Genomic DNA, 24,379 nt, shown 5'->3' with positions numbered 1-24,379 from the left:
ACCATCAATTGATTTTCTATGTTTCAATCATTTATTTTAGAGATGGTCCCACTAGTCTGATGGTGGTCCCACATGTCAAAAATTTCAGAATTTCTCAGATTATATTCATAAGTGGGACATAAATTGGTCCCACTGGTCATGTTTCCATTTCATATATTTTTATCATACATAATCACTATTTCAAATAGGACAGGACAAATATAATTCATCAAATAACACTACATTAGTCTTTTCCAATCTGTTACAATATTACAATTTACAGTCAGACAGATCAAAAACTCTTTGCTAAATAGGGCTTCACAGCTTGCTTGGCTTCACGGCTTCACACTCCAGAAAGAATAGGCAGGGAGCTCCTGTAAGAGAGTGAACATAAAGCAGCATTAGATTGTACTGCTGGTGAGACCAGAACCAAACAACTTGAATGGCAACACTAATGTAAGCAGTAGAGCAGATCCAAGATGTGATAAATGTTTAGCAAAATTGTTCATGGGAGTAACTTTAGTCATTCAAAATCAGAGTTGAAAATGCAAGGAAATTAAGTTACATAAGACAATTAGGTATTCTATGTACGCAGCATTGTCAACAACAAATACAATTCTCAATAGCGACAAAATTCGTTTTCTTTACATCCTTAATCCGACCAAACCATAAGCTTTCTGGTTATTAAATACTTCGAGTTTCCTTGATGGTAATAGCTAGTAAATGGCATGGTGAGGTAACAGCCATGATCATGATCAAAAGAAGTGATCATTGGTAGTTAAGACAACACATTCGGAAATGATCATGGTAGAAGTCAGAGAAGAAAAGTGAAACAAGATTGCAAAACAGAAGGCAAAGGAAAATTTTGGATAGAGAAATCAAACAGAAAACTAGTACAAAACATGGTCCTGTCATATTGCTGCAATTTATTCAAGAACACCAGACTTAGAAATTGCATCAAGCAATTCATAAGAAAACAAGAACGTGAGCGCATTTCACAAGACAACGGTTAATTGAAGGTAAGAAATCATCAGACTTTAAACTACGAATCACAGGAAGGTAACTCCTGTCATGTTGTTGCAGTTTCTCATCATCACTTGAACCACAAATGAAATCAGGCAACATTTTAGATTGGAACTACAAATGGTAAGTATCTTTGTTGTGGAGATAGTTCAATTTATAAACTCGTTCAAGAAAAATTATATTTGTTGTGAAGATAGTAGGACTTCCTTCAGTATGTGGACATCATAGAAAGCCACAAACATATCAGGGTGTTGAGGTATCATCAGAGACTTAAATACTAAGAATCAAAGCAGCATAGCTCCATCATATTGTTGATGGTTTATTCCTCATCACTTGACCCTCAAACATATAAGCATGCATGGAAAGCAAGAAAAAAGGCTATAACAATTTATAGTTTGGCAACTATCGGTATGAAATGCAAACATTATTGCTCAGAATATGAAATATCTTCTCATCAATGCCAAATGGCATCTCTAAAGTCTGACATACGTTGTAGATTTCATGATTCACCACAGCATTTTGCAAACCAAGCAAGTAGGCATATAGCAGGAACAGAGGGAATATCTGCTACTATCCCAACATGTACGTATATGCATGTGTGCTTGCTTGACCGACGCATGCATCATTGTAGCAGCCAAGCAAGTAGGCATCGTTGATGTCTACTCACAACTTTCCTCGCACCAGAGAAAGAGTCAAAACAAAGAATATTATACCATAATATGACACCAGACCACATATTAGTAACTTTAAATCAGAAAGTATATCCACATCACCATAAAAATAGTCCCAGGCCATCACAAAGAAGCCAAATGCTATTAACTGATGATTAGTAGACACAGACATGATTCAGCCACATAATGGCTACCACAAGCAAACGTGACAACTATGTAAGCAAGCTGCTAGTGTACAAAAGGTGATTGAAATCCTGCTGTTTAGTACATATACATGGTAGGCTACTGCTGCCAGTGTTCTAAGCCAACAGAGCATAATATAGGAGCAGAAAATAGGGCGCTAGGGCTAGAAGATGGAGCCGACTCACCGGAGAGCTTGTGGTCGCCGCCGTACACAGCCGGCGTCACGCCGGTCGCCTCCGGCTCCTGCCCCCCGCTGCCGTTCTTCTTCAGATTCTTATACACGTCCTCTGCACATGGGTTAAGCAGAAACCAATCAGTGGCAGACACGAGCGAAGCTACCAAGACAATATAAAATTTATATAATCAGTTCCACTGCTCAACTTTTGCAATTGTTTAGAAAAGAACAATGAGTTTTCAGTAAAGAGGAATATGTTTAAATTTAGGGTCACTTCTATTTTTCTTGTCATAAGAAGTGGCTAGAGCCTTTTCTTTTTGGTTAAGGTGCCGATGGTATGCACGCTTGTATTTACAAGAACTACAGTTGGGCGTTTTGTATGAGCAAGGAAAGCATAGGTGATTTTTTTTAAGATCCACAAACCCAGGCACAACAAGTTTGTTTTTATGTGCTGTAAAAATAAGGAAAAGGAGCTAATATAGAAACTAAAAGTTCCCACAATTTATCTTTTTTTGTTTAACCACACAATCAAACATGCTGTTTCGCAGAACATTACAAGTGCACCTATTAATCCACAATCAACATCTGATTTCACAAGAGATCTACAAGTACATCTGATACAAAGGTATTTTCTGGTCAGGAACTCAATTCTGGAAGTTTGGAATAAGTAGCCGATAATAATTTCATTCAGCAGGCACCAAACAATGAATCATCACTTAGACAGACTACTTTCAAAATGGAATAATGCCCAACTGTTCCAGCAATGAATCAACACTTAAGACTACTTTCAAAATGGATCAATGCCCAACTGTTACAGCAATGAATCATCAGCACGCAAGGCCTTGACTGCTAATAGCTAACATGACTGATAAGATTAATTCAGCTATCCTAAACACAACAATTCCCTTACCAGATCGGTCTGTTTAAAAACCGCGATATCGGTTCCGTATGCAGCAAAGGTGTATTCCTTGAAGGACGCGAGAGCATGGATCTTCTTGGGCAGTTGAGGTCCTTAAATCGCAAAGAAAATTCACGCACCATGAGCGGGAGAGCTAAAAAAACACTGAACATAAGAAACCGAGGTACTGAATAGCAGGCTCACTGGCAAGGACCAAACTGAGCTTGGCACACTACACAACAAGAACAGAAAACAGCATGATTAGTTATATCGCAAAATGGAAGTCGGCTGCATCAGAGTTATATGTAAAGCCCTGATCCAAAGTAGGTACTGCTTCCATGCCCTGCGGGAGGGAGAGAGGGAGATAATAAGTTACCTGATCCGAAGCTCCTGGTGCTCCTCGGTGCCATGGTTGTCGAGGACGAGCGGATCCGGAGGCGTTGCTGTCGAAGAGGAGGGGGTCCGGTGGCGGCCTTGTCGGAGAGGCGAGGATCCACCGGCGGAGAGGAGCTGATCCGGCGGCGGCCTTGTAGGAGGATCTCACGCGCACCGCCACCACCGCCGAGGATGTTCATCTCAGCCGTGCGCAACGAAGAGGTCCACACCACCACCGAAACCCTAGCGGGAGGAAGTGATGCGGGCGACCACATGAAGCGGGGTAAAGCAAATCGACGCGGTGGTGAAGAGGGAGTGCAGCGAGAGGAAGCTGTGGGTAGGCTTGGCGACGCCGGAGGATGCCGGAATCAAGCGGGATCCGTAGGTGGTTGTGGCAGATAGGAGTGGTGCATGGGAGAGGGAGAGACGAGCGAAAGAGGGGTTGCCTGAGGTGGGAGGAGAGAGAGATGGGTGGGTGGTGGCTCTGCCTAAGGTGGGAAGAGAGGGAAAGGCCACCGGCCGGCGAGGTTTGGATCGGTGGCGCCAGCGATGTGGGAGGGATGGGATCAGGGAGAGGAGGGGGATGAGGCGGAGGACTGGTTTGGGAGGGGGCGGCGGCGGCGGCGAGGAGATGGGGGATCAGAGCTAGGGTTTGGGCTGCGGGTGGGGTATCTCCTTTTCAGTTTTTTTCTTTTTTTCTGTAGATAGATGGATGGATGGATGTGGGATGGAGAGATGGATGGATGGATGGATGGGCGCCATATCATCGATCCGTGGGAAGAGTTTTGATTGGTTTGGAAAAACCATTGATTTAAGTAGTTTCCAAGTACTAAAAATTCATTGATTTTGTGAAGTAGCTATCAAAAATATATTGCAAAAGGGCATCACACAAATTTTCACTAGAGTTAGACCACATTTCATGGATAAGGACTAATCTGTATGCATTTCTGATCTTTGTAGCTATTTTTAATCATTTTCCGAGTGGCAAAAATAGGTTTTTTTAAAGAACCTACCAAATAATTGTTGCAAAATTGGACTCCATCAATTTTCTAAAATACTAGTCCATATTTAATATACAATTGACAAAATGGTTGGGTGTAAAAAGTTTTGATCCACCTCTCGTGAAAAAGACAAATTTCCGCCGATTCAGCTGGAAGCGGGTCAAATTTGAACTGCAGCTGCCTCATAGTTTGCTATTTATATTTTACAAATCATTTCTAGGTACATAAGTATCTATTTAATCAAAGAAACACCAAAAGTTTTCCAAGATTCAACCACTAGCTAGGAACGGTCAAGCCCGTCGTTTTGACCGCATTTTGAAACGGGCATAAAAAATTCAAAAAAAATCAAAAAATTGGGAAACCTTCACATTGTGTCATTATATGTGGCCAAGTTCCCAAGAAAAATAACAAACTTGTGATACGGCAATTATTTTAAAAATGTGTTCTCAGAAATGAGCTATCATCTCTGAAGATTCATGGCTTTCAAGCCAAATGATCAATCTTATGGCCACATTCGTGGCATAGTTTGTTCAAATGATCTCATATTGTGCACAAGGGTGCATATTGGAATGGAAAACAATGTTGCCTAAGGAAGTTTTCATTTTCTTTGGACGAAAAAACCATTTTTCATTTTCCGAGTGCCCGAAAGGAGGTTTTTTTGTGAAGGAACTACCAAATAATTGTTGCAAAATTGCACCAAATCAATTTTCTAAAATACTAGGACATATTTAATGCACAATTGACAAAATGGTTGGGTGTAAAAAGTTTTGATCCACCTCTCGTGAAAAAGACAAATTTCCGCCGATTCAGTTGGAAGCGGGTCAAATTTGAACTGCAGCTGCCTCATAGTTTGCTATTTATTTTTTACAAAAATCATTTCTAGGTACATAAGTATCTATTTAATCAGAGAAACACCAAAATTTTTCCAAGATTCAACCACTAGCTAGGAACGGTCAAGCCCGCCGTTTTGACCGCATTTTGAAACGGGCATAAAAAATTCAAAAAAAAATCAAAAAATTGGGAAACCTTCACATTGTGTCATTATATGTGGCCAAGTTCCCAACAAAAATAACAAACTTGTAATACGACAATTATTTTAAAAAAGTGTTCTCAGAAATGAGCTATCATCTCTGAAGATTCATGGCTTTCAAGCCAAATGATCAATCTTATGGCCACATTCGTGGCATAGTTTGTTCAAATGATCTCATATTGTGCACAAGGGTGCATATTGGAATGGCAAACAATGTTGCCTAAGGAAGTTTTCATTTTCTTTGGACGAAAAAACCAATTTTCATTTTCCGAGTGCCCGAAAGGAGGTTTTTTTGTGAAGGAACTACCAAATAATTGTTGCAAAATTGGACCAAATCAATTTTCTAAAATACTAGGACATATTTAATGCACAATTGACAAAATGGTTGGGTGTAAAAAGTTTTGATCCACCTCTCGTGAAAAAGACAAATTTCCGCCGATTCAGCTGGAAGCGGGTGAAATTTGAACTGCAGCTGCCTCATAGTTTGCTATTTATTTTTTACAAAAATCATTTCTATGTACATAAGTATCTACTTAATCAGAGAAACACCAAAAGTTTTCCAAGATTCAACCACTAGCTAGGAATGGTCAAGCCCGCCGTTTTGACCGCATTTTGAAACGGGCATAAAAAATTCAGAAAAAATCAAAAAATTGGGAAACCTTCACATTGTGTCATTATATGTGGCCAAGTTCCCAAGAAAAATAACAAACTTGTAATACGGCAATTATTTTAAAAAAGTGTTCTCAGAAATGAGGTATCATCTCTGAAGATTCATGGCTTTCAAGCCAAATGATCAATCTTATGGCCACATTCGTGGCATAGTTTGTTCAAATGATCTCATATTGTGCACAAGGGTGCATATTGGAATGGCAAACAATGTTGCCTAAGGAAGTTTTCATTTTCTTTGGACGAAAAAACCATTTTTCATTTTCTGAGTGCCCGAAAGGAGGTTTTTTTGTGAAGGAACTACCAAATAATTGTTGCAAAATTGGACCAAATCAATTTTCTAAAATACTAGGACATATTTAATGCACAATTGACAAAATGGTTGGGTGTAAAAAGTTTTGATCCACCTCTCGTGAAAAAGACAAATTTCCGCCGATTCAGTTGGAAGCGGGTCAAATTTGAACTGCAGCTACCTCATAGTTTGCTATTTATTTTTTACAAAAATGATTTATAGGTACATAAGTATCTATTTAATCAGAGAAACACCAAAAGTTTTCCAAGATTCAACCACTAGCTTGGAACGGTCAAGCCCGCCGTTTTGACCGCATTTTGAAACAGGCATAAAAAATTCAAAAAAATTCTAAAAATTGGGAAACCTTCACATTGTGTCATTATATGTGGCCAAGTTCCCAAGAAAAATAACAAACTTGTAATACGGCAATTATTTTAAAAAAAATGTTCTCAGAAATGAGGTATCATCTCTGAAGATTCATGGCTTTCAAGCCAAATGATCAATCTTATGGCCACATTCGTGGCATAGTTTGTTCAAATGATCTCATATTATGCACAAGGGTGCATATTGGAATGGCAAACAATGTTGCCGAAGGAAGTTTTCATTTTCTTTGGACGAAAAAACCATTTTTCATTATCCGAGTGCCCGAAAGGAGGTTTTTTTGTGAAGGGACTACCAAATAATTGTTGCAAAATTGCACCAAATCAATTTTCTAAAATACTAGGACATATTTAATGCACAATTGACAAAATGGTTGGGTGTAAAAAGTTTTGATCCACCTCTCGTGAAAAAGACAAATTTCCGCCGATTTAGTTGGAAGCGGGTCAAATTTGAACTGCAGCTGCCTCATAGTTTGCTATTTATTTTTTACAAAAATCATTTCTACGTACATAAGTATCTATTTAATCAGAGAAACACCAAAAGTTTTCCAAGATTCAACCACTAGCTAGGAACGGTCAAGCCCGCCGTTTTGACCGCATTTTGAAACGGGCATAAAAAATTCAAAAAAAAATCAAAAAATTGGGAAACCTTCACATTGTGTCATTATATGTGGCCAAGTTCCCAAGAAAAATAACAAACTTGTAATACGAGAATTATTTTAAGAAAGTGTTCTCAGAAATAAGCTATCATCTCTGAAGATTCATGGCTTTCAAGCCAAATGATCAATCTTATGGCCACATTCGTGGCATAGTTTGTTCAAATGATCTCATATTGTGCACAAGGGTGCATATTGGAATGGCAAACAATGTTGCCTAAGGAAGTTTTCATTTTCTTTGGACGAAAAAACCAATTTTCATTTTCCGAGTGCCCGAAAGGAGGTTTTTTTGTGAAGGAACTACCAAATAATTGTTGCAAAATTGGACCAAATCAATTTTCTAAAATACTAGGACATATTTAATGCACAATTGACAAAATGGTTGGGTGTAAAAAGTTTTGATCCACCTCTCGTGAAAAAGACAAATTTCCGCCGATTCAGTTGGAAGCGGGTCAAATTTGAACTGCAGCTACCTCATAGTTTGCTATTTATTTTTTACAAAAATGATTTATAGGTACATAAGTATCTATTTAATCAGAGAAACACCAAAAGTTTTCCAAGATTCAACCACTAGCTTGGAACGGTCAAGCCCGCCGTTTTGACCGCATTTTGAAACAGGCATAAAAAATTCAAAAAAATTCTAAAAATTGGGAAACCTTCACATTGTGTCATTATATGTGGCCAAGTTCCCAAGAAAAATAACAAACTTGTAATACGGCAATTATTTTAAAAAAAATGTTCTCAGAAATGAGGTATCATCTCTGAAGATTCATGGCTTTCAAGCCAAATGATCAATCTTATGGCCACATTCGTGGCATAGTTTGTTCAAATGATCTCATATTATGCACAAGGGTGCATATTGGAATGGCAAACAATGTTGCCTAAGGAAGTTTTCATTTTCTTTGGACGAAAAAACCATTTTTCATTATCCGAGTGCCCGAAAGGAGGTTTTTTTGTGAAGGAACTACCAAATAATTGTTGCAAAATTGCACCAAATCAATTTTCTAAAATACTAGGACATATTTAATGCACAATTGACAAAATGGTTGGGTGTAAAAAGTTTTGATCCACCTCTCGTGAAAAAGACAAATTTCCGCCAATTTAGTTGGAAGCGGGTCAAATTTGAACTGCAGCTGCCTCATAGTTTGCTATTTATTTTTTACAAAAATCATTTCTACGTACATAAGTATCTATTTAATCAGAGAAACACCAAAAGTTTTCCAAGATTCAACCACTAGCTAGGAACGGTCAAGCCCGCCGTTTTGACCGCATTTTGAAACGGGCATAAAAAATTCAAAAAAAAATCAAAAAATTGGGAAACCTTCACATTGTGTCATTATATGTGGCCAAGTTCCCAAGAAAAATAACAAACTTGTAATACGACAATTATTTTAAAAAAGTGTTCTCAGAAATGAGCTATCATCTCTGAAGATTCATGGCTTTCAAGCCAAATGATCAATCTTATGGCCACATTCGTGGCATAGTTTGTTCAAATGATCTCATATTGTGCACAAGGGTGCATATTGGAATGGCAAACAATGTTGCCTAAGGAAGTTTTCATTTTCTTTGGACGAAAAAACCAATTTTCATTTTCCGAGTGCCCGAAAGGAGGTTTTTTTGTGAAGGAACTACCAAATAATTGTTGCAAAATTGGACCAAATCAATTTTCTAAAATACTAGGACATATTTAATGCACAATTGACAAAATGGTTGGGTGTAAAAAGTTTTGATCCACCTCTCGTGAAAAAGACAAATTCCGCCGATTCAGCTGGAAGCGGGTCAAATTTGAACTGCAGCTGCCTCATAGTTTGCTATTTATTTTTTACAAAAATCATTTCTATGTACATAAGTATCTACTTAATCAGAGAAACACCAAAAGTTTTCCAAGATTCAACCACTAGCTAGGAATGGTCAAACCCGCCGTTTTTACCGCATTTTGAAACGGGCATAAAAAATTCAGAAAAAATCAAAAAATTGGGAAACCTTCACATTGTGTCATTATATGTGGCCAAGTTCCCAAGAAAAATAACAAACTTGTAATACGGCAATTATTTTAAAAAAGTGTTCTCAAAAATGAGCTATCATCTCTGAAGATTCATGGCTTTCAAGCCAAATGATCAATCTTATGGCCACATTCGTGGCATAGTTTGTTCAAATGATCTCATATTGTGCACAAGGGTGCATATTGGAATGGCAAACAATGTTGCCTAAGGAAGTTTTCATTTTCTTTGGACGAAAAAACCATTTTTCATTTTCTGAGTGCCCGAAAGGAGGTTTTTTTGTGAAGGAACTACCAAATAATTGTTGCAAAATTGCACCAAATCAATTTTCTAAAATACTAGGACATATTTAATGCACTATTGACAAAATGGTTGGGTGTAAAAAGTTTTGATCCACCTCTCGTGAAAAAGACAAATTTCCGCCGATTTAGTTGGAAGCGGGTCAAATTTGAACTGCAGCTGCCTCATAGTTTGCTATTTATTTTTTACAAAAATCATTTCTAGGTACATAAGTATCTATTTAATCAGAGAAACACCAAAAGTTTTCCAAGATTCAACCACTAGCTTGGAACGGTCAAGCCCGCCGTTTTGACCGCATTTTGAAACGGGCATAAAAAATTCAAAAAAATTCTAAAAATTGGGAAACCTTCACATTGTGTCATTATATGTGGCCAAGTTCCCAAGAAAAATAACAAACTTGTAATACGGCAATTATTTTAAAAAAAATGTTCTCAGAAATGAGGTATCATCTCTGAAGATTCATGGCTTACAAGCCAAATGATCAATCTTATGGCCACATTCGTGGCATAGTTTGTTCAAATGATCTCATATTGTGCACAAGGGTGCATATTGGAATGGCAAACAATGTTGCCTAAGGAAGTTTTCATTTTCTTTGGACGAAAAAACCATTTTTCATTTTCCGAGTGCCCGAAAGGAGGTTTTTTTGTGAAGGAACTACAAAATAATTGTTGCAAAATTGCACCAAATCAATTTTCTAAAATACTAGGACATATTTAATGCACAATTGACAAAATGGTTGGGTGTAAAAAGTTTTGATCCACCTCTCATGAAAAAGACAAATTTCCGCCGATTCAGTTGGAAGCGGGTCAAATTTGAACTGCAGCTGCCTCATAGTTTGCTATTTATTTTTTACAAAAATCATTTCTAGGTACATAAGTATCTATTTAATCAGAGAAACACCAAAAGTTTTCCAAGATTCAACCACTAGCTAGGAACGGTCAAGCCCGCCGTTTTGACCGCATTTTGAAACGGGCATAAAAAATTCAAAAAAAAATCAAAAAATTGGGAAACCTTCACATTGTGTCATTATATGTGGCCAAGTTCCCATGAAAAATAACAAACTTGTAATACGACAATTATTTTAAAAAAGTGTTCTCAGAAATGAGCTATCATCTCTGAAGATTCATGGCTTTCAAGCCAAATGATCAATCTTATGGCCACATTCGTGGCATAGTTTGTTCAAATGATCTCATATTGTGCACAAGGGTGCATATTGGAATGGCAAACAATGTTGCCTAAGGAAGTTTTCATTTTCTTTGGACGAAAAAACCAATTTTCATTTTCCGAGTGCCCGAAAGGAGGTTTTTTTGTGAAGGAACTACCAAATAATTGTTGCAAAATTGGACCAAATCAATTTTCTAAAATACTAGGACATATTTAATTCACAATTGACAAAATGGTTGGGTGTAAAAAGTTTTGATCCACCTCTCGTGAAAAAGACAAATTTCCGCCGATTCAGTTGGAAGCGGGTCAAATTTGAACTGCAGCTGCCTCATAGTTTGCTATTTATTTATTACAAAAATAATTTCTAGGTACATAAGTATCTACTTAATCAGAGAAACACCAAAAGTTTTCCAAGATTCAACCACTAGCTAGGAATGGTCAAGCCCGGCGTTTTGACCGCATTTTGAAACGGGCATAAAAAATTCAAAAAAAATCAAAAAATTGGGAAACCTTCACGTTGTGTCATTATATGTGGCCAAGTTCCCAAGAAAAATAACAAACTTGTAATACGGCAACTATTTTAAAAAAGTGTTCTCAGAAATGAGCTATCTTCTCAGAAGATTCATGGCTTTCAAGCCAAATGATCAATCTTATGGCCACATTCGTGGCATAGTTTGTTCAAATGATCTCATATTGTGCACAAGGGTGCATATTGGAATGGCAAACAATGTTGCCTAAGGAAGTTTTCATTTTCTTTGGACGAAAAAACCATTTTTCATTTTCTGAGTGCCCGAAAGGAGGTTTTTTTGTGAAGGAACTACCAAATAATTGTTGCAAAATTGGACCAAATCAATTTTCTAAAATACTAGGACATATTTAATGCACAATTGACAAAATGGTTGGGTGTAAAAAGTTTTGATCCACCTCTCGTGAAAAAGACAAATTTCCGCCGATTAAGTTGGAAGCGGGTCAAATTTGAACTGCAGCTACCTCATAGTTTGCTATTTATTTTTTACAAAAATCATTTATAGGTACATAAGTATCTATTTAATCAGAGAAACACCAAAAGTTTTCCAAGATTCAACCACTAGCTTGGAACAGTCAAGCCCGCCGTTTTGACTGCATTTTAAAACAGGCATAAAAAATTCAAAAAAATTCTAAAAATTGGGAAACCTTCACATTGTGTCATTATATGTGGCCAAGTTCCCAAGAAAAATAACAAACTTGTAATACGGCAATTATTTTAAAAAAAATGTTCTCAGAAATGAGGTATCATCTCTGAAGATTCATGGCTTTCAAGCCAAATGATCAATCTTATGGCCACATTCGTGGCATAGTTTGTTCAAATGATCTCATATTGTGCACAAGGGTGCATATTGGAATGGCAAACAATGTTGCCTAAGGAAGTTTTCATTTTCTTTGGACGAAAAAACCATTTTTCATTTTCCGAGTGCCCGAAAGGAGGTTTTTTTGTGAAGGAACTACCAAATAATTGTTGCAAAATTGCACCAAATCAATTTTCTAAAATACTAGGACATATTTAATGCACAATTGACAAAATGGTTGGGTGTAAAAAGTTTTGATCCACCTCTCGTGAAAAAGACAAATTTCCGCCGATTCAGTTGGAAGCGGGTCAAATTTGAACTGCAGCTGCCTCATAGTTTGCTATTTATTTTTTACAAAAATCATTTCTAGGTACATAAGTATCTATTTAATCAGAGAAAAACCAAAAGTTTTCCATGATTCAACCACTAGCTAGGAACGGTCAAGCCCGCCGTTTTGACCGCATTTTGAAACGGGCATAAAAAATTCAAAAAAAAATCAGAAAATTGGGAAACCTTCACATTGTGTCATTATATGTGGCCAAGTTCCCATGAAAAATAACAAACTTGTAATACGACAATTATTTTAAAAAAGTGTTCTCAGAAATGAGCTATCATCTCTGAAGATTCATGGCTTTCAAGCCAAATGATCAATCTTATGGCCACATTCGTGGCATAGTTTATTCAAATGATCTCATATTGTGCACAAGGGTGCATATTGGAATGGCAAACAATGTTGCCTAAGGAAGTTTTCATTTTCTTTGGACGAAAAAACCATTTTTCATTTTCCGAGTGCCCGAAAGGAGGTTTTTTTGTGAAGGAACTACCAAATAATTGTTGCAAAATTGGACAAAATCAATTTTCTAAAATACTAGGACATATTTAATGCACAATTGACAAAATGGTTGGGTGTAAAAAGTTTTGATCCACCTCTCGTGAAAAAGACAAATTTCCGCCGATTCAGTTGGAAGCGGGTCAAATTTGAACTGCAGCTGCCTCATAGTTTACTATTTATTTTTTACAAAAATCATTTCTAGGTACATAATTATCTACTTAATCAGAGAAACACCAAAAGTTTTCCAAGATTCAACCACTAGCTAGGAATGGTCAAGCCCGCCGTTTTGACCGCATTTTGAAACGGGCATAAAAAATTCAAAAAAAATCAAAAAATTGGGAAACCTTCACATTGTGTCATTATATGTGGCCAAGTTCCCAAGAAAAAGAACAAACTTGTAATACGGCAATTATTTTAAAAAAGTGTTCTCAGAAATGAGCTATCATCTCAGAAGATTCATGGCTTTCAAGCCAAATGATCAATCTTATGGCCACATTCGTGGCATAGTTTGTTCAAATGATCTCATATTGTGCACAAGGGTGCATATTGGAATGGAAAACAATGTTGCCTAAGGAAGTTTTCATTTTCTTTGGACGAAAAAACCATTTTTCATTTTCTGAGTGCCCGAAAGGAGGTTTTTTTGTGAAGGAACTACCAAATAATTGTTGCAAAATTGCACCAAATCAATTTTCTAAAATACTAGGACATATTTAATGCACTATTGACAAAATGGTTGGGTGTAAAAAGTTTTGATCCACCTCTCGTGAAAAAGACAAATTTCCGCCGATTCAGTTGGAAGCGGGTCAAATTTGAACTGCAGCTGCCTCATAGTTTGCTATTTATTTTTTTCAAAAATCATTTCTAGGTACATAAGTATCTATTTAATCAGAGAAACACCAAAAGTTTTCCAAGATTCAACCACTAGCTTGGAACGGTCAAGCCCGCCGTTTTGACCGCATTTTGAAACGGGCATAAAAAATTCAAAAAAATTCTAAAAATTGGGAAACCTTCACATTGTGTCATTATATGTGGCCAAGTTCCCAAGAAAAATAACAAACTTGTAATACGGCAATTATTTTAAAAAAAATGTTCTCAGAAATGAGGTATCATCTCTGAAGATTCATGGCTTTCAAGCCAAATGATCAATCTTATGGCCACATTCGTGGCATAGTTTGTTCAAATGATCTCATATTGTGCACAAGGGTGCATATTGGAATGGCAAACAATGTTGCCTAAGGAAGTTTTCATTTTCTTTGGACGAAAAAACCATTTTTCATTTTCCGAGTGCCCGAAAGGAGGTTTTTTTGTGAAGGAACTACCAAATAATTGTTGCAAAATTGCACCAAATCAATTTTCTAAAATACTAGGACATATTTAATGCACAATTGACAAAATGGTTGGGTGTAAAAAGTTTTGATCCACCTCTCGTGAAAAAGACAAATTTCCGCCGATTCAGTTGGAAGCGGGTCAAATTTGAACTGCAGCTGCCTCATAGTTTGCTATTTATTTTTTACAAAAATCATTTCTAGGTACATAAGTATCTATTTAATCAGAGAAACACCAAAAGTTTTCCAAGATTCAACCACTAGCTAGGAACGGTCAAGCCCGCCGTTTTGACCGCATTTTGAAACGGGCATAAAAAATTCAAAAAAAAATCAAGAAATTGGGAAACCTTCACATTGTGTCATTATATGTGGCCAAGTTCCCAAGAAAAATAACAAACTTGTAATACGACAATTATTTTAAAAAAGTGTTCTCAGAAATGAGCTATCATCTCTGAAGATTCATGGCTTTCAAGCCAAATGATCAATCTTATGGCCACATTCGTGGCATAGTTTGTTCAAATGATCTCATATTGTGCACAAGGGTGCATATTGGAATGGCAAACAATGTTGCCTAAGGAAGTTTTCATTTTCTTTGGACGAAAAAACCAATTTTCATTTTCCGAGTGCCCGAAAGGAGGTTTTTTTGTGAAGGAACTACCAAATAATTGTTGCAAAATTGGACCAAATCAATTTTCTAAAATACTAGGAAATATTTAATTCACAATTGACAAAATGGTTGGGTGTAAAAAGTTTTGATCCACCTCTCGTGAAAAAGACAAATTTCCGTCGATTCAGTTGGAAGCGGGTCAAATTTGAACTGCAGCTGCCTCATAGTTTGCTATTTATTTTTTACAACAATAATTTCTAGGTACATAAGTATCTACTTAATCAGAGAAACACCAAAAGTTTTCCAAGATTCAACCACTAGCTAGGAATGGTCAAGCCCGGCGTTTTGACCGCATTTTGAAACGGGCATAAAAAATTCAAAAAAAATCAAAAAATTGGGAAACCTTCACATTGTGTCATTATATGTGGCCAAGTTCCCAAGAAAAATAACAAACTTGTAATACGGCAATTATTTTAAAAAAGTGTTCTCAGAAATGAGCTATCATCTCTGAAGATTCATGGCTTTCAAGCCAAATGATCAATCTTATGGCCACATTCGTGGCATAGTTTGTTCAAATGATCTCATATTGTGCACAAGGGTGCATATTGGAATGGCAAACAATGTTGCCTAAGGAAGTTTTCATTTTCTTTGGACGAAAAAACCATTTTTCATTTTCTGAGTGCCCGAAAGGAGGTTTTTTTGTGAAGGAACTACCAAATAATTGTTGCAAAATTGGACCAAATCAATTTTCTAAAATACTAGGACATATTTAATGCACAATTGACAAAATGGTTGGGTGTAAAAAGTTTTGATCCACCTCTCGTGAAAAAGACAAATTTCCGCCGATTCAGTTGGAAGCGGGTCAAATTTGAACTGCAGCTACCTCATAGTTTGCTATTTATTTTTTACAAAAATCATTTATAGGTACATAAGTATCTATTTAATCAGAGAAACACCAAAAGTTTTCCAAGATTCAACCACTAGCTTGGAACGGTCAAGCCCGCCGTTTTGACCACATTTTGAAACAGGCATAAAAAATTCAAAAAAATTCTAAAAATTGGGAAACCTTCACATTGTGTCATTATATGTGGCCAAGTTCCCAAGAAAAATAACAAACTTGTAATACGGCAATTATTTTAAAAAAAATGTTCTCAGAAATGAGGTATCATCTCTGAAGATTCATGGCTTTCAAGCCAAATGATCAATCTTATGGCCACATTCGTGGCATAGTTTGTTCAATTGATCTCATATTGTGCACAAGGGTGCATATTGGAATGGCAAACAATGTTGCCTAAGGAAGTTTTCATTTTCTTTGGACGAAAAAACCATTTTTCATTTTCCGAGTGCCCGAAAGGAGGTTTTTTTGTGAAGGAACTACCAAATAATTGTTGCAAAATTGGACCAAATCAATTTTCTAAAATACTAGGACATATTTAATGCACAATTGACAAAATGGTTGGGTGTAAAAAGTTTTGATCCACCTCTCGTGAAAAAGACAAATTTCCGCCGATTCAGTTGGAAGTGGGTCAAATTTGAACTGCAGCTGCCTCATAGTTTGCTATTTATTTTTTACAAAAATAATTTCTAGGTACATAAGTATCTACTTAATCAGAGAAACACCAAAAGTTTTCCAAGATTCAACCACTAGCTAGGAATGGTCAAGCCCGGCGTTTTGACCGCATTTTGAAACGGGCATAAAAAATTCAAAAAAAATCAAAAAATTGGGAAACCTTCACATTGTGTCATTATATGTGGCCAAGTTCCCAAGAAAAATAACAAACTTGTAATACGGCAATTATTTTAAAAAAGTGTTCTCATAAATGAGCTATCATCTTAGAAGATTCATGGCTTTCAAGCCAAATGATCAATCTTATGGCCACATTCGTGGCATAGTTTGTTCAAATGATCTCATATTGTGCACAAGGGTGCATATTGGAATGGCAAACAATGTTGCCTAAGGAAGTTTTCATTTTCTTTGGACGAAAAAACCATTTTTCATTTTCTGAGTGCCCGAAAGGAGGTTTTTTTGTGAAGGAACTACCAAATAATTGTTGCAAAATTGGACCAAATCAATTTTCTAAAATACTAGGACATATTTAATGCACAATTGACAAAATGGTTGGGTGTAAAAAGTTTTGATCCACCTCTCGTGAAAAAGACAAATTTCCGTCGATTCAGTTGGAAGCGGGTCAAATTTGAACTGCAGCTACCTCATAGTTTGCTATTTATTTTTTTACAAAAATCATTTATAGGTACATAAGTATCTATTTAATCAGAGAAACACCAAAAGTTTTCCAAGATTCAACCACTAGCTTGGAACGGTCAAGCCCGCCGTTTTGACCGCATTTTAAAACAGGCATAAAAAATTCAAAAAAATTCTAAAAATTGGTAAACCTTCACATTGTGTCATTATATGTGGCCAAGTTCCCAAGAAAAATAACAAACTTGTAATACGGCAATTATTTTAAAAAAAATGTTCTCAGAAATGAGGTATCATCTCTGAAGATTCATGGCTTTCAAGCCAAATGATCAATCTTATGGCCACATTCGTGGCATAGTTTGTTCAAATGATCTCATATTGTGCACAAGGGTGCATATTGGAATGGCAAACAATGTTGCCTAAGGAAGTTTTCATTTTCTTTGGACGAAAAAACCATTTTTCATTTTCCGAGTGCCCGAAAGGAGGTTTTTTTGTGAAGGAACTACCAAATAATTGTTGCAAAAATTGCACCAAATCAATTTTCTAAAATACTAGGACATATTTAATGCACAATTGACAAAATGGTTGGGTGTAAAAAGTTTTGATCCACCTCTCGTGAAAAAGACAAATTTCCGCCGATTCAGTTGGAAGCGGGTCAAATTTGAACTGCAGCTGCCTCATAGTTTGCTATTTATTTTTTACAAAAATCATTTCTAGGTACATAAGTATCTATTTAATCAGAGAAACACCAAAAGTTTTCCATGATTCAACCACTAGCTAGGAACGGTCAAGCCCGCCGTTTTGACCGCATTTTGAAACGGGCATAAAAAATTCAAAAAAAAATCAAAAAATTGGGAAACCTTCACATTGTGTCATTATATGTGGCCAAGTTCCCATGAAAAATAACAAACTTGTAATACGACAATTATTTTAAAAAAGTGTTCTCAGAAATGAGCTATCATCTCTGAAGATTCATGGCTTTCAAGCCAAATGATCAATCTTATGGCCACATTCGTGGCATAGTTTATTCAAATGATCTCATATTGTGCACAAGGGTGCATATTGGAATGGCAAACAATGTTGCCTAAGGAAGTTTTCATTTTCTTTGGACGAAAAAACCATTTTTCATTTTCCGAGTGCCCGAACGGAGGTTTTTTTGTGAAGGAACTACCAAATAATTGTTGCAAAATTGGACCAAATCAATTTTCTAAAATACTAGGACATATTTAATGCACAATTGACAAAATGGTTGGGTGTAAAAAGTTTTGATCCACCTCTCGTGAAAAAGACAAATTTCCGCCGATTCAGCTGGAAGCGGGTCAAATTTGAACTGCAGCTGCCTCATAGTTTACTATTTATTTTTTACAAAAATCATTTCTAGGTACATAAGTATCTACTTAATCAGAGAAACACCAAAAGTTTTCCAAGATTCAACCACTAGCTAGGAATGGTCAAGCCCGTCGTTTTGACCGCATTTTGAAACGGGCATAAAAAATTCAAAAAAAATCAAAAAATTGGGAAACCTTCACATTGTGTCATTATATGTGGCCAAGTTCCCAAGAAAAAGAACAAACTTGTAATACGGCAATTATTTTAAAGAAGTGTTCTCAGAAATGAGCTATCATCTCAGAAGATTCATGGCTTTCAAGCCAAATGATCAATCTTATGGCCACATTCGTGGCATAGTTTGTTCAAATGATCTCATATTGTGCACAAGGGTGCATATTGGAATGGAAAACAATGTTGCCTAAGGAAGTTTTCATTTTGTTTGGACGAAAAAACCATTTTTCATTTTCTGAGTGCCCGAAAGGAGGTTTTTTTGTGAAGGAACTACCAAATAATTGTTGCAAAATTGCACCAAATCAATTTTCTAAAATACTAGGACATATTTAATGCACTATTGACAAAATGGTTGGGTGTAAAAAGTTTTGATCCACCTCTCGTGAAAAAGACAAATTTCCGCCGATTCAGTTGGAAGCGGGTCAAATTTGAACTGCAGCTGCCTCATAGTTTGCTATTTATTTTTTACAAAAATCATTTCTAGGTACATAAGTATCTATTTAATCAGAGAAACACCAAAAGTTTTCCAAGATTCAACCACTAGCTTGGAACGGTCAAGCCCGCCGTTTTGACCGCATTTTGAAACGGGCATAAAAAATTCAAAAAAATTCTAAAAATTGGGAAACCTTCACATTGTGTCATTATATGTGGCCAAGTTCCCAAGAAAAATAACAAACTTGTAATACGGCAATTATTTTAAAAAAAATGTTCTCAGAAATGAGGTATCATCTCTGAAGATTCATGGCTTACAAGCCAAATGATCAATCTTATGGCCACATTCGTGGCATAGTTTGTTCAAATGATCTCATATTGTGCACAAGGGTGCATATTGGAATGGCAAACAATGTTGCCTAAGGAAGTTTTCATTTTCTTTGGACGAAAAAACCATTTTTCATTTTCCGAGTGCCCGAAAGGAGGTTTTTTTGTGAAGGAACTACCAAATAATTGTTGCAAAATTGCACCAAATCAATTTTCTAAAATAGTAGGACATATTTAATGCACAATTGACAAAATGGTTGGGTGTAAAAAGTTTTGATCCACCTCTCGTGAAAAAGACAAATTTCCGCCGATTCAGTTGGAAGCGGGTCAAATTTGAACTGCAGCTGCCTCATAGTTTGCTATTTATTTTTTACAAAAATCATTTCTAGGTACATAAGTATCTATTTAATCAGAGAAACACCAAAAGTTTTCCAAGATTCAACCACTAGCTAGGAACGGTCAAGCCCGCCGTTTTGACCGCATTTTGAAACGGGCATAAAAAATTCAAAAAAAAATCAAGAAATTGGGAAACCTTCACATTGTGTCATTATATGTGGCCAAGTTCCCAAGAAAAATAACAAACTTGTAATACGACAATTATTTTAAAAAAGTGTTCTCAGAAATGAGCTATCATCTCTGAAGATTCATGGCTTTCAAGCCAAATGATCAATCTTATGGCCACATTCGTGGCATAGTTTGTTCAAATGATCTCATATTGTGCACAAGGGTGCATATTGGAATGGCAAACAATGTTGCCTAAGGAAGTTTTCATTTTCTTTGGACGAAAAAACCAATTTTCATTTTCCGAGTGCCCGAAAGGAGGTTTTTTTGTGAAGGAACTACCAAATAATTGTTGCAAAATTGGACCAAATCAATTTTCTAAAATACTAGGAAATATTTAATTCACAATTGACAAAATGGTTGGGTGTAAAAAGTTTTGATCCACCTCTCGTGAAAAAGACAAATTTCCGCCGATTCAGTTGGAAGCGGGTCAAATTTGAACTGCAGCTGCCTCATAGTTTGCTATTTATTTTTTACAAAAATAATTTCTAGGTACATAAGTATCTACTTAATCAGAGAAACACCAAAAGTTTTCCAAGATTCAACCACTAGCTAGGAATGGTCAAGCCCGGCGTTTTGACCGCATTTTGAAACGGGCATAAAAAATTCAAAAAAAATCAAAAAATTGGGAAACCTTCACATTGTGTCATTATATGTGGCCAAGTTCCCAAGAAAAATAACAAACTTGTAATACGGCAATTATTTTAAAAAAGTGTTCTCAGAAATGAGCTATCATCTCAGAAGATTCATGGCTTTCAAGCCAAATGATCAATCTTATGGCCACATTCGTGGCATAGTTTGTTCAAATGATCTCATATTGTGCACAAGGGTGCATATTGGAATGGCAAGCAATGTTGCCTAAGGAAGTTTTCATTTTCTTTGGACGAAAAAACCATTTTTCATTTTCTGAGTGCCCGAAAGGAGGTTTTTTTGTGAAGGAACTACCAAATAATTGTTGCAAAATTGGACCAAATCAATTTTCTAAAATACTAGGACATATTTAATGCACAATTGACAAAATGGTTGGGTGTAAAAAGTTTTGATCCACCTCTCGTGAAAAAGACAAATTTCCGCCGATTCAGTTGGAAGCGGGTCAAATTTGAACTGCAGCTACCTCATAGTTTGCTATTTATTTTTTACAAAAATCATTTATAGGTACATAAGTATCTATTTAATCAGAGAAACACCAAAAGTTTTCCAAGATTCAACCACTAGCTTGGAACGGTCAAGCCCGCCGTTTTGACCGCATTTTGAAACAGGCATAAAAAATTCAAAAAAATTCTAAAAATTGGGAAACCTTCACATTGTGTCATTATATGTGGCCAAGTTCCCAAGAAAAATAACAAACTTGTAATACGGCAATTATTTTAAAAAAAATGTTCTCAGAAATGAGGTATCATCTCTGAAGATTCATGGCTTTCAAGCCAAATGATCAATCTTATGGCCACATTCGTGGCATAGTTTGTTCAAATGATCTCATATTGTGCACAAGGGTGCATATTGGAATGGCAAACAATGTTGCCTAAGGAAGTTTTCATTTTCTTTGGACGAAAAAACCATTTTTCATTTTCCGAGTGCCCGAAAGGAGGTTTTTTTGTGAAGGAACTACCAAATAATTGTTGCAAAATTGCACCAAATCAATTTTCTAAAATACTAGGACATATTTAATGCACAATTGACAAAATGGTTGGGTGTAAAAAGTTTTGATCCACCTCTCGTGAAAAAGACAAATTTCCGCCGATTCAGTTGGAAGCGGGTCAAATTTGAACTGCAGCTGCCTCATAGTTTGCTATTTATTTTTTACAAAAATCATTTATAGGTACATAAGTATCTATTTAATCAGAGAAACACCAAAAGTTTTCCATGATTCAACCACTAGCTAGGAACGGTCAAGCCCGCCGTTTTGACCGCATTTTGAAACGGGCATAAAAAATTCAAAAAAAAATCAAAAAATTGGGAAACCTTCACATTGTGTCATTATATGTGGCCAAGTTCCCAAGAAAAATAACAAACTTGTAATATGGCAATTATTTTAAAAAAAATGTTCTCAGAAATGAGGTATCATCTCTGAAGATTCATGGCTTACAAGCCAAATGATCAATCTTATGGCCACATTCGTGGCATAGTTTGTTCAAATGATCCCATATTGTGCACAAGGGTGCATATTGGAATGGCAAACAATGTTGCCTAAGGAAGTTTTCATTTTCTTTGGACGAAAAAACCATTTTTCATTTTCCGAGTGCCCGAAAGGAGGTTTTTTTGTGAAGGAACTACCAAATAATTGTTGCAAAATTGCACCAAATCAATTTTCTAAAATACTAGGACATATTTAATGCACAATTGACAAAATGGTTGGGTGTAAAAAGTTTTGATCCACCTCTCGTGAAAAAGACAAATTTCCGCCGATTTAGTTGGAAGCGGGTCAAATTTGAACTGCAGCTGCCTCATAGTTTGCTATTTATTTTTTACAAAAATCATTTCTACGTACATAAGTATCTATTTAATCAGAGAAACACCAAAAGTTTTCCAAGATTCAACCACTAGCTAGGAACGGTCAAGCCCGCCGTTTTGACCGCATTTTGAAACGGGCATAAAAAATTCAAAAAAAAATCAAAAAATTGGGAAACCTTCACATTGTGTCATTATATGTGGCCAAGTTCCCAAGAAAAATAACAAACTTGTAATACGACAATTATTTTAAAAAAGTGTTCTCAGAAATGAGCTATCATCTCTGAAGATTCATGGCTTTCAAGCCAAATGATCAATCTTATGGCCACATTCGTGGCATAGTTTGTTCAAATGATCTCATATTGTGCACAAGGGTGCATATTGGAATGGCAAACAATGTTACCTAAGGAAGTTTTCATTTTCTTTGGACGAAAAAACCATTTTTCATTTTCCGAGTGCCCGAAAGGAGGTTTTTTTGTGAAGGAACTACCAAATAATTGCTGCAAAATTGGACCAAATCAATTTTCTAAAATACTAGGACATATTTAATGCACAATTGAAAAAATGGTTGGGTGTAAAAAGTTCTGATCCACCTCTCGTGAAAAAGACAAATTTCCGCCGATTCAGTTGGAAGCGGGTCAAATTTGAACTGCAGCTGCCTCATAGTTTGCTATTTATTTTTTACAAAAATCATTTCTAGGTACATAAGTATCTACTTAATTAGAGAAACACCAAAAGTTTTCCAAGATTCAACCACTAGCTAGGAATGGTCAAGCCCGCCGTTTTGACCGCATTTTGAAACGGGTATAAAAAATTCAAAAAAAATCAAAAAATTGGGAAACCTTCACATTGTGTCATTATATGTGGCCAAGTTCCCAAGAAAAAGAACAAACTTGTAATACGGCAATTATTTTAAAAAAGTGTTCTCAGAAATGAGCTATCATCTCTGAAGATTCATGGCTTTCAAGCCAAATGATCAATCTTATGGCCACATTCGTGGCATAGTTTGTTCAAATGATCTCATATTGTGCACAAGGGTGCATATTGGAATGGCAAACAATGTTGCCTAAGGAAGTTTTCATTTTCTTTGGACGAAAAAACCATTTTTCATTTTCTGAGTGCCCGAAAGGAGGTTTTTTTTGTGAAGGAACTACCAAATAATTGTTGCAAAATTGGACCAAATCAATTTTCTAAAATACTAGGACATATTTAATGCACAATTGACAAAATGGTTGGGTGTAAAAAGTTTTGATCCACCTCTCGTGAAAAAGACAAATTTCCGCTGATTCAGTTGGAAGCGGGTCAAATTTGAACTGCAGCTACCTCATAGTTTGCTATTTATTTTTTACAAAAATCATTTATAGGTACATAAGTATCTATTTAATCAGAGAAACACCAAAAGTTTTCCAAGATTCAACCACTAGCTTGGAACGGTCAAGCCCGCCGTTTTGACCGCATTTTGAAACGGGCATAAAAAATTCAAAAAATTTCTAAAAATTGGGAAACCTTCACATTGTGTCATTATATGTGGCCAAGTTCCCAAGAAAAATAACAAACTTGTAATGCGGCAATTATTTAAAAAAAATGTTCTCAGAAATGAGGTATCATCTCTGAAGATTCATGGCTTTCAAGCCAAATGATCAATCTTGCCACATTCGTGTTATAGTTTGCTCAAATGATCTCTTATTGTGCACAAGGGTGCATATTGGAATGGCAAACAATGTTGCCTAAGGAAGTTTTCATTTTCTTTGGACGAAAAAACCATTTTTCATTTTCCGAGTGCCCGAAAGGAGGTTTTTTTGTGAAGGAACTACCAAATAATTGTTGCAAAATTGCACCAAATCAATTTTCTAAAATACTAGGACATATTTAATGCACTATTGACAAAATGGTTGGGTGTAAAAAGTTTTGATCCACCTCTCGTGAAAAAGACAAATTTCCGCCGATTCAGTTGGAAGCGGGTCAAATT

The 24,379-nt window shown here is 36.2% G+C and overlaps 2 non-coding genes and 1 pseudogene across 2 annotated transcripts; all 3 read right to left on the bottom strand.

Moving 5' to 3' along the window:
- Positions 1-1,004: 1,004 nt before the first annotated feature.
- LOC125541862 (small nucleolar RNA Z199) lies at positions 1,005-1,083 on the bottom strand (annotated as a pseudogene).
- Positions 1,084-1,257: 174 nt separating this feature from the next.
- LOC125541860 (small nucleolar RNA Z199) lies at positions 1,258-1,342 on the bottom strand. The gene has a single exon (XR_007297702.1). It is a non-coding gene; the product is annotated as a small nucleolar RNA Z199 (small nucleolar RNA).
- An 84-nt stretch (positions 1,343-1,426) lies between these two features.
- Positions 1,427-1,523, bottom strand: LOC125541875 (small nucleolar RNA R64/Z200 family). Its single transcript, XR_007297715.2, has one exon. It is a non-coding gene; the product is annotated as a small nucleolar RNA R64/Z200 family (small nucleolar RNA).
- Between the last annotated feature and the right edge of the window lie 22,856 nt (positions 1,524-24,379).

This window comes from Triticum urartu, chromosome 2A (genome assembly GCF_056163025.1).
Source record: "Triticum urartu cultivar PI428250 chromosome 2A, HENAU_Tu73, whole genome shotgun sequence".
NCBI classification, from domain to species: Eukaryota; Viridiplantae; Streptophyta; class Magnoliopsida; order Poales; family Poaceae; genus Triticum; species Triticum urartu.
The sequence above is the reverse complement of the archived record's forward strand: the minus strand, read 5'-3'. Positions and strand labels throughout refer to the sequence as shown.